Source organism: Lepisosteus oculatus, chromosome 3, assembly GCF_040954835.1.
Source record: "Lepisosteus oculatus isolate fLepOcu1 chromosome 3, fLepOcu1.hap2, whole genome shotgun sequence".
Classification (NCBI taxonomy): domain Eukaryota; kingdom Metazoa; phylum Chordata; class Actinopteri; order Semionotiformes; family Lepisosteidae; genus Lepisosteus; species Lepisosteus oculatus.
Window position 1 is genome coordinate 44,107,602 of NC_090698.1, and position 15,622 is coordinate 44,123,223.

A 15,622-nucleotide genomic window follows, 5' to 3' on the forward strand; every position below is an offset into this window, starting at 1 on the left:
CAGTCTATATAAAATGATTTTTTGCGGTAAGATTTAGTGGCAATTGTAATACGAACTTTTACATGGAACAATATATGCTTATTGTATACTTTATTTCTGATGCAGGTTACAAAACGAAGAAATAGTGCAAATTTAAAACAGATTCACATTAGATACATTCTTTATACGCCAACACTGCTACAGTAAGTATTTCTGAGTGATCTGGAGTCATTTGGGTAACATTTTTAGCACAGTGTTTTGATGCTGGGATTTTGAAACTTTTTCTATAAGTACCCGAGCTAGGGTTAGGGTTAGGGTTTAAACACTCCTGGAAATGTTTTGATGCATTTTCTGTGCTTTCAGATGCGTTTAAATTCCAGGAAAGGTGTTGTTTTGTTGTTTCCTCAACAAATACATTTTGCCCAATTTTGCAGTTTTTGCTTAGCCATGTACCTGTCAATCAAAAATGGTCAAAAATCCAAAGTTTGCAAGCACACTTTCTGCATGATAATCTCACTTATTTTTGCCTTTCAGTCTATATAAAATGATGCTTTGCGGTATGATTTAGTGGCAATTGTAATACGAACCTTTACATGGAACAATATATGCTTATTGTATACTTTATTTCTGATGCAGGTTACAAAAAGAAGAAATAGTGCAAATTTAAAACAGATTCACATTAGATACATTCTTTATACCCCAACACTGCTACATTAAGAATTTCTGAGTGATCTGGAGTCATTTGGGTCACATTTTTAGCACAGTGTTTTTATGCCGGGATCTTAAAACGTTTTCTATAAGTACCCGAGCTAGGGTTAGGGTTAGGGTTTAAACACTCATGGAAATGTTTTGATGCATTTTCTGTGCTTTAAGATGCGTTTAAATTCCAGGAAAGGTGTTGTTTTGTTGTTTCCTCAAAAAATATATTTTGCCCAATTTTGCAGTTTTTGCTGAGCCATGTACCTGTCAATCAAAAATGGTCAAAAATCCAAAGTTTGCAAGCACACTTTCTGCATGATAATCTCACTTATTTTTGCCTTTCAGTCTATATAAAATGATGTTTTGCGGTAAGATTTAGTGGCAATTGTAATACGAACCTTTACATGGAACAATATATGCTTATTGTATACTTTATTTCTGATGCAGGTTAATAAAAGCAGAAATAGTGCAAATTTAAAACAGATTCACATTAGATACATTCTTTATACACCAACACTGCTACAGTAAGTATTTCTGAGTGATCTGGAGTCATTTGGGTAACATTTTTAGCACAGTGTTTTGATGCTGGGATTTTGAAACTTTTTCTATAAGTACCCGAGCTAGGGTTAGGGTTAGGGTTTAAACACTCCTGGAAATGTTTTGATGCATTTTCTGTGGTTTCAGATGCATTTAAATTCCAGGAAAGGTGTTGTTTTGTTGTTTCCTCAACAAATAAATTTTGCCCAATTTTTTAGTTTTTGCTAAGCCATGTACCTGTCAATGAAAAATGTTCAAAATTCCAAAGTTTGCAAACACACTTTCTGCATGATAATCTCACTTATTTTTGCATTTCAGTCTATATAAAATGATGCTTTGCGGTATGATTTAGTGGCAATTGTAATACGAACCTTTACATGGAACAATATATGCTTATTGTATACTTTATTTCTGATGCAGTTTAATAAAAGCAGAAATAGTGCAAATTTAAAACAGATTCACATTAGATACATTCTTTATACGCCAACACTGCTACATTAAGAATTTCTGAGTGATCTGGAGTCATTTGGGTCACATTTTTAGCACAGTGTTTTGATGCCGGGATTTTAAAACGTTTTATATAAGTACCCAAGCTAGGGTTAGGGTTAGGGTTTATACACTCCTGGAAATGTTTTGATGCATTTTCTGTGCTTTCAGATGCGTTTAAATTCCAGGAAAGGTGTTGTTTTGTTGTTTGCTCAACAAATAAATTTTGCCCAATTTTGCAGTTTTTGCTTAGCCATGTACCTGTCAATCAAAAATGTTCAAAATTCCAAAGTTTGCAAACACACTTTCTGCATGATAATCTCACTTATTTTTGCATTTCAGTCTATATAAAATGATGCTTTGCGGTATGATTTAGTGGCAATTGTAATACGAACCTTTACATGGAACAATATATGCTTATTGTATACTTTATTTCTGATGCAGGTTAATAAAAGCAGAAATAGTGCAAATTTAAAACAGATTCACATTAGATACATTCTTTATACGCCAACACTGCTACATTAAGAATTTCTGAGTGATCTGGAGTCATTTGGGTCACATTTTTAGCACAGTGTTTTGATGCCGGGATTTTAAAACGTTTTCTATAAGTACCCGAGTTAGGGTTAGGGTTAGGGTTTAAACACTCCTGGAAATGTTTTGATGCATTTTCTGTGCTTTCAGATGCGTTTAAATTCCAGGAAAGGTGTTGTTTTGTTGTTTGCTCAACAAATAAATTTTGCCCAATTTTGCAGTTTTTGCTTAGCCATGTACCTGTCAATCAAAAATGGTCAAAAATCCAAATTTTTCAAGCACAGTTTCTGCATGATAATATCACTTATTTTTGCATTTCAGTCTATATAAAATGATGTTTTGCTGTAAGATTTAGTAGCAATTGTAATACGAACCTTTACATGGAACAATATACGCTTATTGTATACTTTCTTTCTGATGCAGGTTACAAAAGGAAGAAATAGTGCAAATTTAAAACAGATTCACATTAGTTACATTCTTTATACGCCAACACTGCTACATTAAGTATTTCTGAGTGATCTGTAGTCATTTGGGTAACATTTTTAGCACAGTGTTTTGATGCCGGGATTTTGAAAATTTTTCTATAAGTTCCCGAGCTAGGGTTAGGGTTAGGGTTTAAACACTCCTGGAAATGTTTTGATGCATTTTCTGTGCTTTCAGATGCGTTTAAATTCCAGGAAAGGTGTTGTTTTGTTGTTTCCTCAACAAATACATTTTGCCCAATTTTGCAGTTTTTGCTTAGCCATGTACCTGTCAATCAAAAATGGTCAAAAATCCAAAGTTTGCAAGCACACTTTCTGCATGATAATCTCACTTATTTTTGCATTTCAGTCTATATAAAATGATGCTTTGCGGTATGATTTAGTGGCAATTGTAATACGAACCTTTACATGGAACAATATATGCTTATTGTATACTTTATTTCTGATGCAGGTTAATAAAAGCAGAAATAGTGCAAATTTAAAACAGATTCACATTAGATACATTCTTTATACGCCAACACTGCTACATTAAGAATTTCTGAGTGATCTGGAGTCATTTGGGTCACATTTTTAGCACAGTGTTTTGATGCCGGGATTTTAAAACGTTTTCTATAAGTACCCGAGTTAGGGTTAGGGTTAGGGTTTAAACACTCCTGGAAATGTTTTGATGCATTTTCTGTGCTTTCAGATGCGTTTAAATTCCAGGAAAGGTGTTGTTTTGTTGTTTGCTCAACAAATAAATTTTGCCCAATTTTGCAGTTTTTGCTTAGCCATGTACCTGTCAATCAAAAATGGTCAAAAATCCAAATTTTTCAAGCACAGTTTCTGCATGATAATATCACTTATTTTTGCATTTCAGTCTATATAAAATGATGTTTTGCTGTAAGATTTAGTAGCAATTGTAATACGAACCTTTACATGGAACAATATACGCTTATTGTATACTTTCTTTCTGATGCAGGTTACAAAAGGAAGAAATAGTGCAAATTTAAAACAGATTCACATTAGTTACATTCTTTATACGCCAACACTGCTACATTAAGTATTTCTGAGTGATCTGTAGTCATTTGGGTAACATTTTTAGCACAGTGTTTTGATGCCGGGATTTTGAAAATTTTTCTATAAGTTCCCGAGCTAGGGTTAGGGTTAGGGTTTAAACACTCCTGGAAATGTTTTGATGCATTTTCTGTGCTTTCAGATGCGTTTAAATTCCAGGAAAGGTGTTGTTTTGTTGTTTCCTCAACAAATACATTTTGCCCAATTTTGCAGTTTTTGCTTAGCCATGTACCTGTCAATCAAAAATGGTCAAAAATCCAAAGTTTGCAAGCACACTTTCTGCATGATAATCTCACTTATTTTTGCCTTTCAGTCTATATAAAATGATGCTTTGCGGTATAATTTAGTGGCAATTGTAATACGAACCTTTACATGGAACAATATATGCTTATTGTATACTTCATTTCTGATGCAGGTTACAAAAAGAAGAAATAGTGCAAATTTAAAACAGATTCACATTAGATACATTCTTTATACCCCAACACTGCTACATTAAGAATTTCTGAGTGATCTGGAGTCATTTGGGTCACATTTTTAGCACAGTGTTTTGATGCCGGGATTTTAAAACGTTTTCTATAAGTACCCGAGCTAGGGTTAGGGTTAGGGTTTAAACACTCCTGGAAATTTTTTGATGCATTTTCTGTGCTTTCAGATTCGTTTAAATTCTAGGAAAGGTGTTGTTTTGTTGTTTCCTCAACAAATACATTTTGCCCAATTTTGCAGTTTTTGCTTAGCCATGTACCTGTCAATGAAAAATGGTCAAAATTCCAAAGTTTGCAAACACACTTTCTGCATGATAATCTCACTTATTTTTGCCTTTCAGTCTATATAAAATGATGCTTTGCGGTATGATTTAGTGGCAATTGTAATACGAACCTTTACATGGAACAATATATGCTTATTGTATACTTTATTTCTGATGCAGGTTAAAAAAAGCAGAAATAGTCCAAATTTAAAACAGATTCACATTAGATACATTCTTTATACGCCAACACTGCTACATTAAGAATTTCTGAGTGATCTGGAGTCATTTGGGTCACATTTTTAGCACAGTGTTTTGATGCCGGGATTTTAAAACGTTTTATATAAGTACCCAAGCTAGGGTTAGGGTTAGGGTTTAAACACTCCTGGAAATGTTTTGATGCATTTTCTGTGCTTTCACATGCGTTTAAATTCCAGGAAAGGTGTTGTTTTGTTGTTTGCTCAACAAATATATTTTGCCCAATTTTGCAGTTTTTGCTTAGCCATGTACCTGTCAATCAAAAATGGTCAAAAATCCAAAGTTTGCAAGCACACTTTCTGCATGATAATCTCACTTATTTATGCCTTTCAGTCTATATTAAATGATGTTTTGCGGTAAGATATAGTGGCAATTGTAATACGAACCTTTACATGGAACAATATATGCTTATTGTATACTTTATTTCTGATGCAGGTTAATAAAAGCAGAAATAGTGCAAATTTAAAACAGATTCACATTAGATACATTCTTTATACGCCAACACTGCTACATTAAGTATTTCTGAGTGATCTGTAGTCATTTGGGTAACATTTTTAGCACAGTGTTTTGATGCCGGGATTTTGAAACTTTTTCTATAAGTTCCCGAGCTAGGGTTAGGGTTAGGGTTTAAACACTCATGTAAATGTTTTGATGCATTTTCTGTGCTTTAAGATGCGTTTAAATTCCAGGAAAGGTGTTGTTTTGTTGTTTCCTCAAAAAATATATTTTGCCCAATTTTGCAGTTTTTGCTTAGCCATGTACCTGTCAATCAAAAATGGTCAAAAATCCAAAGTTTGCAAGCACACTTTCTGCATGATAATCTCACTTATTTTTGCCTTTCAGTCTATATTAAATGATGCTTTGCGGTATGATTTAGTGGCAATTGTAATACGAACCTTTACATGGAACAATATATGCTTATTGTATACTTTATTTCTGATGCAGGTTACAAAAAGAAGAAATAGTGCAAATTTAAAACAGATTCACATTAGATACATTCTTTATACGCCAACACTGCTACAGTAAGTATTTCTGAGTGATCTGGAGTCATTTGGGTAACATTTTTAGCACAGTGTTTTGATGCTGGGATTTTGAAACTTTTTCTATAAGTACCCGAGCTAGGGTTAGGGTTAGGGTTTAAACACTCCTGGAAATGTTTTGATGCATTTTCTGTGCTTTCAGATGCGTTTAAATTCCAGGAAAGGTGTTGTTTTGTTGTTTCCTCAACAAATACATTTTGCCCAATTTTGCAGTTTTTGCTGAGGCATGTACCTGTCAATCAAAAATGGTCAAAAATCCAAAGTTTGCAAGCACACTTTCTGCATGATAATCTCACTTATTTTTGCCTTTCAGTCTATATAAAATGATGCTTTGCGGTATGATTTAGTGGCAATTGTAATACGAACCTTTACATGGAACAATATATGCTTATTGTATACTTTATTTCTGATGCAGGTTACAAAAAGAAGAAATAGTGCAAATTTAAAACAGATTCACATTAGATACATTTATTACACTCCAAGACTGCTACATTAAGTATTTCTGAGTGATCTGGAGTCATTTGGGTAACATTGTTAGCACAGTGTTTTGATGCCGGGATTTTGAAACTTTTTCTATAAGTACCCGAGCTAGGGTTAGGGTTAGGGTTTAAACACTCCTGGAAATGTTTTGATGCATTTTCTGTGCTTTAAGATGCGTTTAAATTCTAGGAAAGGTGTTGTTTTGTTGTTTCCTCAAAAAATATATTTTGCCCAATTTTGCAGTTTTTGCTTAGCCATGTACCTGTCAATCAAAAATGGTCAAAAATCCAAAGTTTGCAAGCACACTTTCTGCATGATAATCTCACTTATTTTTGCCTTTCAGTCTATATAAAATGATGTTTTGCGGAAAGATTTAGTGGCAATTGTAATACGAACCTTTACATGGAACAATATATGCTTATTGTATACTTTATTTCTGATGCAGGTTACAAAAAGAAGAAATAGTGCAAATTTAAAACAGATTCACATTAGATACATTCTTTATACGCCAACACTGCTACAGTAAGTATTTCTGAGTGATCTGGAGTCATTTGGGTAACATTTTTAGCACAGTGTTTTGATGCTGGGATTTTGAAACTTTTTCTATAAGTACCCGAGCTAGGGTTAGGGTTAGGGTTTAAACACTCCTGGAAATGTTTTGATGCATTTTCTGTGCTTTCAGATGCGTTTAAATTCCAGGAAAGGTGTTGTTTTGTTGTTTCCTCAACAAATACATTTTGCCCAATTTTGCAGTTTATGCTTAGCCATGTACCTGTCAATCAAAAATGGTCAAAAATCCAAAGTTTGCAAGCACACTTTCTGCATGATAATCTCACTTATTTTTGCCTTTCAGTCTATATAAAATGATGCTTTGCGGTATGATTTAGTGGCAATTGTAATACGAACCTTTACATGGAACAATATATGCTTATTGTATACTTTATTTCTGATGCAGGTTACAAAAAGAAGAAATAGTGCAAATTTAAAACAGATTCACATTAGATACATTTATTACACTCCAAGACTGCTACATTAAGTATTTCTGAGTGATCTGGAGTCATTTGGGTAACATTGTTAGCACAGTGTTTTGATGCCGGGATTTTGAAACTTTTTCTATAAGTACCCGAGCTAGGGTTAGGGTTAGGGTTTAAACACTCCTGGAAATGTTTTGATGCATTTTCTGTGCTTTCAGATGCGTTTAAATTCCAGGAAAGGTGTTGTTTTGTTGTTTGCTCAGCAAATAAATTTTGCCTAATTTTGCAGTTTTTGCTTAGCCATGTACCTGTCAATCAAAAATGGTCAAAAATCCAAATTTTGCAAGCACAGTTTCTGCATGATAATATCACTTATTTTTGCATTTCAGTCTATATAAAATGATGTTTTGCGGTAAGATTTAGTGGCAATTGTAATACGAACCTTTACATGGAACAATATATGCTTATTGTATACTTTATTTCTGATGCAGGTTACAAAAAGAAGAAATAGTGCAAATTTAAAACAGATTCACATTAGATACATTTATTACACTCCAAGACTGCTACATTAAGTATTTCTGAGTGATCTGGAGTCATTTGGGTAACATTGTTAGCACAGTGTTTTGATGCCGGGATTTTGAAACTTTTTCTATAAGTACCCGAGCTAGGGTTAGGGTTAGGGTTTAAACACTCATGGAAATGTTTTGATGCATTTTCTGTGGTTTCAGATGCGTTTAAATTCCAGGAAAGGTGTTGTTTTGTTGTTTCCTCAACAAATATATTTTGCCCAATTTTGCAGTTTTTGCTTAGCCATGTACCTGTCAATCAAAAATGGTCAAAAATCCAAAGTTTGCAAGCACACTTTCTGCATGATAATCTCACTTATTTTTGCCTTTCAGTCTATATAAAATGATGTTTTGCGGTAAGATTTAGTGGCAATTGTAATACGAACCTTTACATGGAACAATATATGCTTATTGTATACTTTATTTCTGATGCAGGTTACAAAAAGAAGAAATAGTGCAAATTTAAAACAGATTCACATTAGATACATTTTTTATACGCCAACACTGCTACAGTAAGTGTTTCTGAGTGATCTGGAGTCATTTGGGTAACATTTTTAGCACAGTGCTTTGATGCTGGGATTTTGAAACTTTTTCTATAAGTACCCGAGCTAGGGTTAGGGTTAGGGTTTAAACACTCCTGGAAATGTTTTGATGCATTTTCTGTGCTTTCAGATGCGTTTAAATTCCAGGAAAGGTGTTGTTTTGTTGTTTCCTCAACAAATACATTTTGCCCAATTTTGCAGTTTTTGCTGAGCCATGTACCTGTCAATCAAAAATGGTCAAAAATCCAAAGTTTGCAAGCACACTTTCTGCATGATAATCTCACTTATTTTTGCCTTTCAGTCTATATAAAATGATGCTTTGCGGTATGATTTAGTGGCAATTGTAATACGAACCTTTACATGGAACAATATATGCTTATTGTATACTTTATTTCTGATGCAGGTTACAAAAAGCAGAAATAGTGCAAATTTAAAACAGATTCACATTAGATACATTCTTTATACGCCAACACTGCTACAGTAAGTATTTCTGAGTGATCTGGAGTCATTTGGGTAACATTTTTAGCACAGTGTTTTGATGCTGGGATTTTGAAACTTTTTCTATAAGTACCCGAGCTAGGGTTAGGGTTAGGGTTTAAACACTCCTGGAAATGTTTTGATGCATTTTCTGTGCTTTCAGATGCGTTTAAATTCCAGGAAAGGTGTTGTTTTGTTGTTTCCTCAACAAATACATTTTGCCCAATTTTGCAGTTTATGCTTAGCCATGTACCTGTCAATCAAAAATGGTCAAAAATCCAAAGTTTGCAAGCACACTTTCTGCATGATAATCTCACTTATTTTTGCCTTTCAGTCTATATAAAATGATGCTTTGCGGTATGATTTAGTGGCAATTGTAATACGAACCTTTACATGGAACAATATATGCTTATTGTATACTTTATTTCTGATGCAGGTTACAAAAGGAAGAAATAGTGCAAATTTAAAACAGATTCACATTAGTTACATTCTTTATACGCCAACACTGCTACATTAAGTATTTCTGAGTGATCTGTAGTCATTTGGGTAACATTTTTAGCACAGTGTTTTGATGCCGGGATTTTGAAACTTTTTCTATAAGTTCCCGAGCTAGGGTTAGGGTTAGGGTTTAAACACTCATGGAAATGTTTTGATGCATTTTCTGTGCTTTAAGATGCGTTTAAATTCCAGGAAAGGTGTTGTTTTGTTGTTTGCTCAACAAATAAATTTTGCCCAATTTTGCAGTTTTTGCTTAGCCACGTACCTGTCAATCAAAAATGGTCAAAAATCCAAATTTTGCAAGCACAGTTTCTGCTTGATAATATCACTTATTTTTGCATTTCAGTCTATATAAAATGATGTTTTGCGGTAAGATTAAGTAGCAATTGTAATACGAACCTTTACATGGAACAATATATGCTTATTGTATACTTTATTTCTGATGCAGGTTACAAAAGGAAGAAATAGTGCAAATTTAAAACAGATTCACATTAGATACATTCTTTATACGCCAACACTGCTACAGTAAGTATTTCTGAGTGATCTGGAGTCATTTGGGTAACATTTTTAGCACAGTGTTTTGATGCTGGGATTTTGAAACTTTTTCTATAAGTACCCGAGCTAGGGTTAGGGTTAGGGTTTAAACACTCCTGGAAATGTTTTGATGCATTTTCTGTGCTTTCAGATGCGTTTAAATTCCAGGAAAGGTGTTGTTTTGTTGTTTCCTCAGCAAATACATTTTGCCCAATTTTGCAGTTTTTGCTGAGCCATGTACCTGTCAATCAAAAATGGTCAAAAATCCAAAGTTTGCAAGCACACTTTCTGCATGATAATCTCACTTATTTTTGCCTTTCAGTCTATATTAAATGATGCTTTGCGGTATGATTTAGTGGCAATTGTAATACGAACCTTTACATGGAACAATATATGCTTATTGTATACTTTATTTCTGATGCAGGTTACAAAAAGAAGAAATAGTGCAAATTTAAAACAGATTCACATTAGATACATTCTTTATACGCCAACACTGCTACAGTAAGTATTTCTGAGTGATCTGGAGTCATTTGGGTAACATTTTTAGCACAGTGTTTTGATGCTGGGATTTTGAAACTTTTTCTATAAGTACCCGAGCTAGGGTTAGGGTTAGGGTTTAAACACTCCTGGAAATGTTTTGATGCATTTTCTGTGCTTTCAGATGCGTTTAAATTCCAGGAAAGGTGTTGTTTTGTTGTTTCCTCAACAAATACATTTTGCCCAATTTTGCAGTTTTTGCTGAGCCATGTACCTTTCAATCAAAAATGGTCAAAAATCCAAAGTTTGCAAGCACACTTTCTGCATGATAATCTCACTTATTTTTGCCTTTCAGTCTATATAAAATGATGCTTTGCGGTATGATTTAGTGGCAATTGTAATACGAACCTTTACATGGAACAATATATGCTTAATGTATACTTTATTTCTGATGCAGGTTACAAAAAGAAGAAATAGTGCAAATTTAAAACAGATTCACATTAGATACATTCTTTATACGCCAACACTGCTACAGTAAGTATTTCTGAGTGATCTGGAGTCATTTGGGTAACATTTTTAGCACAGTGTTTTGATGCTGGGATTTTGAAACTTTTTCTATAAGTACCCGAGCTAGGGTTAGGGTTAGGGTTTAAACACTCCTGGAAATGTTTTGATGCATTTTCTGTGCTTTCAGATGCGTTTAAATTCCAGGAAAGGTGTTGTTTTGTTGTTTCCTCAACAAATACATTTTGCCCAATTTTGCAGTTTTTGCTGAGCCATGTACCTGTCAATCAAAAATGGTCAAAAATCCAAAGTTTGCAAGCACACTTTCTGCATGATAATCTCACTTATTTTTGCCTTTCAGTCTATATAAAATGATGCTTTGCGGTATGATTTAGTGGCAATTGTAATACGAACCTTTACATGGAACAATATATGCTTATTGTATACTTTATTTCTGATGCAGGTTACAAAAAGAAGAAATAGTGCAAATTTAAAACAGATTCACATTAGATACATTCTTTATACGCCAACACTGCGACAGTAAGTATTTCTGAGTGATCTGGAGTCATTTGGGTAACATTTTTAGCACAGTGTTTTGATGCTGGGATTTTGAAACTTTTTCTATAAGTACCCGAGCTAGGGTTAGGGTTAGGGTTTAAACACTCCTGGAAATGTTTTGATGCATTTTCTGTGCTTTCAGATGCGTTTAAATTCCAGGAAAGGTGTTGTTTTGTTGTTTCCTCAACAAATACATTTTGCCCAATTTTGCAGTTTTTGCTGAGCCATGTACCTGTCAATCAAAAATGGTCAAAAATCCAAAGTTTGCAAGCACACTTTCTGCATGATAATCTCACTTATTTTTGCCTTTCAGTCTATATAAAATGATGCTTTGCGGTATGATTTAGTGGCAATTGTAATACGAACCTTTACATGGAACAATATATGCTTATTGTATACTTTATTTCTGATGCAGGTTACAAAAAGAAGAAATAGTGCAAATTTAAAACAGATTCACATTAGATACATTCTTTATACGCCAACACTGCTACAGTAAGTATTTCTGAGTGATCTGGAGTCATTTGGGTAACATTTTTAGCACAGTGTTTTGATGCTGGGATTTTGAAACTTTTTCTATAAGTACCCGAGCTAGGGTTAGGGTTAGGGTTTAAACACTCCTGGAAATGTTTTGATGCATTTTCTGTGCTTTCAGATGCGTTTAAATTCCAGGAAAGGTGTTGTTTTGTTGTTTCCTCAACAAATACATTTTGCCCAATTTTGCAGTTTATGCTTAGCCATGTACCTGTCAATCAAAAATGGTCAAAAATCCAAAGTTTGCAAGCACACTTTCTGCATGATAATCTCACTTATTTTTGCCTTTCAGTCTATATAAAATGATGCTTTGCGGTATGATTTAGTGGCAATTGTAATACGAACCTTTACATGGAACAATATATGCTTATTGTATACTTTTTTTCTGATGCAGGTTAATAAAAGCAGAAATAGTGCAAATTTAAAACAGATTCACATTAGATACATTCTTTATACGCCAACACTGCTACATTAAGAATTTCTGAGTGATCTGGAGTCATTTGGGTCACATTTTTAGCACAGTGTTTTGATGCCGGGATTTTAAAACGTTTTATATAAGTACCCAAGCTAGGGTTAGGGTTAGGGTTTAAACACTCCTGGAAATGTTTTGATGCATTTTCTGTGCTTTCAGATGCGTTTAAATTCCAGGAAAGGTGTTGTTTTGTTGTTTGCTCAACAAATAAATTTTGCCCAATTTTGCAGTTTTTTCTTAGCCATGTACCTGTCAATCAAAAATGGTCAAAAATCCAAATTTTGCAAGCACAGTTTCTGCATGATAATATCACTTATTTTTGCATTTCAGTCTATATAAAATGATGTTTTGCGGTAAGATTTAGTAGCAATTGTAATACGAACCTTTACATGGAACAATATATGCTTATTGTATACTTTATTTCTGATGAAGGTTACAAAAGGAAGAAATAGTGCAAATTTAAAACAGATTCACATTAGTTACATTCTTTATACGCCAACACTGCTACATTAAGTATTTCTGAGTGATCTGTAGTCATTTGGGTAACATTTTTAGCACACTGTTTTGATGCCGGGATTTTGAAACTTTTTCTATAAGTTCCCGAGCTAGGGTTAGGGTTAGGGTTTAAACACTCATGGAAATGTTTTGATGCATTTTCTGTGCTTTAAGATGCGTTTAAATTCCAGGAAAGGTGTTGTTTTGTTGTTTCCTCAACAAATACATTTTGCCCAATTTTGCAGTTTATGCTTAGCCATGTACCTGTCAATCAAAAATGGTCAAAAATCCAAAGTTTGCAAGCACACTTTCTGCATGATAATCTCACTTATTTTTGCCTTTCAGTCTATATAAAATGATGCTTTGCGGTATGATTTAGTGGCAATTGTAATACGAACCTTTACATGGAACAATATATGCTTATTGTATACTTTATTTCTGATGCAGGTTAATAAAAGCAGAAATAGTGCAAATTTAAAACAGATTCACATTAGATACATTCTTTATACGCCAACACTGCTACATTAGGAATTTCTGAGTAATCTGGAGTCATTTGGGTCACATTTTTAGCACAGTGTTTTGATGCCGGGATTTTAAAACGTTTTATATAAGTTCCCGAGCTAGGGTTAGGGTTAGGGTTTAAACACTCCTGGAAATGTTTTGATGCATTTTCTGTGCTTTCAGATGCATTTAAATTCCAGGAAAGGTGTTGTTTTGTTGTTTCCTCAACAAATACATTTTGCCCAATTTTGCAGTTTTTTCTTAGCCATGTACCTGTCAATCAAAAATGGTCAAAAATCCAAATTTTGCAAGCACAGTTTCTGCATGATAATATCACTTATTTTTGCATTTCAGTCTATATAAAATGATGTTTTGCGGTAAGATTTAGTAGCAATTGTAATACGAACCTTTACATGGAACAATATATGCTTATTGTATACTTTATTTCTGATGCAGGTTAATAAAAGCAGAAATAGTGCAAATTTAAAACAGATTCACATTAGTTACATTCTTTATACGCCAACACTGCTACATTAAGTATTTCTGAGTGATCTGTAGTCATTTGGGTAACATTTTTAGCACAGTGTTTTGATGCCGGGATTTTGAAACTTTTTCTATAAGTTCCCGAGCTAGGGTTAGGGTTAGGGTTTAAACACTCATGGAAATGTTTTGATGCATTTTCTGTGCTTTAAGATGCGTTTAAATTCCAGGAAAGGTGTTGTTTTGTTGTTTGCTCAACAAATAAATTTTGCCCAATTTTGCAGTTTTTGCTTAGCCATGTACCTGTCAATCAAAAATGGTCAAAAATCCAAATTTTGCAAGCACAGTTTCTGCTTGATAATATCACTTATTTTTGCATTTCAGTCTATATAAAATGATGTTTTGCGGTAAGATTTAGTGGCAATTGTAATACGAACCTTTACATGGAACAATATATGCTTATTGTATACTTTATTTCTGATGCAGGTTACAAAAAGAAGAAATAGAGCAAATTTAAAACAGATTCACATTAGATACATTCTTTATACGCGAACACTGCTACATTAAGAATTTCTGAGTGATCTGGAGTCATTTGGGTCACATTTTTAGCACAGTGTTTTGATGCCGGGATTTTAAAACGTTTTATATAAGTACCCAAGCTAGGGTTAGGGTTAGGGTTTAAACACTCCTGGAAATGTTTTGATGCATTTTCTGTGCTTTCAGATGCGTTTAAATTCCAGGAAAGGTGTTGTTTTGTTGTTTGCTCAACAAATAAATTTTGCCCAATTTTGCAGTTTTTTCTTAGCCATGTACCTGTCCATCAAAAATGGTCAAAAATCCAAATTTTGCAAGCACAGTTTCTGCATGATAATATCACTTATTTTTGCATTTCAGTCTATATAAAATGATGTTTTGCGGTAAGATTTAGTAGCAATTGTAATACGAACCTTTACATGGAACAATATATGCTTATTGTATACTTTATTTCTGATGCAGGTTACAAAAGGAAGAAATAGTGCAAATTTAAAACAGATTCACATTAGTTACATTCTTTATACGCCAACACTGCTACATTAAGTATTTCTGAGTGATCTGTAGTCATTTGGGTAACATTTTTAGCACAGTGTTTTGATGCCGGGATTTTGAAACTTTTTCTATAAGTTCCCGAGCTAGGGTTAGGGTTAGGGTTTAAACACTCATGGAAATGTTTTGATGCATTTTCTGTGCTTTAAGATGCGTTTAAATTCCAGGAAAGGTGTTGTTTTGTTGTTTGCTCAACAAATAAATTTTGCCCAATTTTGCAGTTTTTGCTTAGCCATGTACCTGTCAATCAAAAATGGTCAAAAATCCAAATTTTGCAAGCACAGTTTCTGCTTGATAATATCACTTATTTTTGCATTTCAGTCTATATAAAATGATGTTTTGCGGTAAGATTTAGTGGCAATTGTAATACGAACCTTTACATGGAACAATATATGCTTATTGTATACTTTATTTCTGATGCAGGTTACAAAAAGAAGAAATAGAGCAAATTTAAAACAGATTCACATTAGATACATTCTTTATACGCGAACACTGCTACATTAAGAATTTCTGAGTGATCTGGAGTCATTTGGGTCACATTTTTAGCACAGTGTTTTGATGCCGGGATTTTAAAACGTTTTATATAAGTACCCAAGCTAGGGTTAGGGTTAGGGTTTAAACACTCCTGGAAATGTTTTGA